Raw genomic sequence first — 1870 nt, 5'->3', positions numbered from 1 at the left:
GCACGCGCTCCAACCACTAGGCGATCTCAGCTCAGTAAATGTATATAAAGGAAATTATTTAATGCGCGTCTTGTTGCAACAACGTCGTATATAAAAATACTAGCGATCCATCATCATCTATCTTCTCAAGATATGTCGGTGGATCGGTGTGTAATAAAACTAGTATTGTGTAAGTCAGTGTGGGCAAAGAATGCTTTCAAGAAAAATATTCCTGGATGATTTGATTGTAAGCCGTGACTGAATGTTATCTCATTTGAATTTCGAATCAAAACATATGAAAGTCTACTGCATGAAAGTTTTATAACAAGCATTTTTGAATTATTATACCACCAGTTTGCAATGTGTAGTATTTATTTTCAAACATTTGAAACTAAAAGTTATGTTATTGAAATTAATGTAAAGAAGTAAAACCTGCACTTTTAACTTACATTTAAATTTACGAATTAATATTTTGTAACAACAACAGCAGCGTGTAAATTTCCCACTGCTGGGCTAACCCCTCCTCTACTCTCTAGGAGAAGGTTTAAAACATGTTCCATAACGCCAATTGGGGTTGGTGGAATTCACATGTGGCAGAATATCTATGAAATTAGAAACATGCAGGTTTCCTCTCGATGTTTTCCTTCAACGCTGATCAAGAGATGAATTATAAACAAAAAAATAAGCACATGAATATTCAGTCGGGCTTGCTTTTGAACCCGCAATCATCGGTTAAGATGCGCGCATTCTAACCACTTGGCCATCTCCGAACCTGAATACTCACTAAACCAAAAAGCAACGGTTCCCTTTACCCTTTAAATTATTTCGCAGCCGGTAGGATTCGAACCTACGCTCCCAGAGGGAATCTGATTTCGAGTCAGACGCCTTAACCACTCGGCCACGACTGCTTGTCTCATACTATATGATTTTAAGGTAATATTTTACCAAATTGTCTAGTTTACATTGTTATAATAATAAAATAAGTTGAATAAAACTGTGTGTTAAAATTTGACGGTAGGGATTGCACTTAGCTGTCAAAATACGTCATATAGATAGACAAAGCTATTTTGTCATCTATATTAGCATATAGTTAGATGAATACTATGCTGTGACCAATGGCACGGAAAACTAAGGCCAGAGTTACTGCTTCCATATGGGCGGTGGGAATCGCTTTCCATCAGATGGGTTCCTGGTCGCAAACTACTTCATAAAAAATTTTAAAAAATATATAAAAATAAAGTTAAAGAGAAGGTGTTATTTATAAAAATACTAGCGAACCGCCCCAACTTCGCGCAGATGCAATGCTGATACTAAATATACTACAGATTTTTTTTTATTTACGACATCACATTGGACACTTTTAAAACTACAGATATACTACAGCATTTGTTTATTTACTACATCACATTAAAAACTTCTATAATTATCAGTGCTTCATTACTATATTGTCCATGTATTTATATACAAAAACCTTCCTCTCGAATCACTGCATCTATTAAAAAAACTGCATCAAAATCCGTTGCGTAGTTTTAAAACCTTAAGCATACATATGGATATAAGGACGGAGAAAGCGACTTTGTTTTATACTATGTAGTGATAATTAAATACTCTACGAAAGCCAACCTGTTTGAATACTTAATTAAGACGGACGCGAATCAATTTTCGAATCGATTTCGGTGCCTAAACTTCATGATGATAATAATCGTGTCTTCACAAAGTATTTACGTACAATAGGTTAAATGAAATCAAACGATTTAATAGAAATCCTTGTAATGAATAGCTAATGAAAATACTCTAACCCTTTTGTGGAAAATAAATATTATTTTACCCTCTTTGTTAACAATAATGTTAACATCGTTGTGAATATAAGGGGGAAACCGTTTTCTTTAAT

At 34.2% G+C, this 1870-nt stretch overlaps 1 non-coding gene across 1 annotated transcript; it reads right to left on the bottom strand.

The window, feature by feature from the left end:
• Positions 1-805: 805 nt before the first annotated feature.
• Positions 806-887, bottom strand: Trnas-cga. The gene has a single exon. It is a non-coding gene; the product is annotated as a tRNA-Ser (tRNA).
• Positions 888-1870: the final 983 nt, after the last annotated feature.

Source organism: Vanessa cardui, chromosome 22 (genome assembly GCF_905220365.1).
Source record: "Vanessa cardui chromosome 22, ilVanCard2.1, whole genome shotgun sequence".
Classification (NCBI taxonomy): domain Eukaryota; kingdom Metazoa; phylum Arthropoda; class Insecta; order Lepidoptera; family Nymphalidae; genus Vanessa; species Vanessa cardui.
The sequence above is the reverse complement of the archived record's forward strand: the minus strand, read 5'-3'. Positions and strand labels throughout refer to the sequence as shown.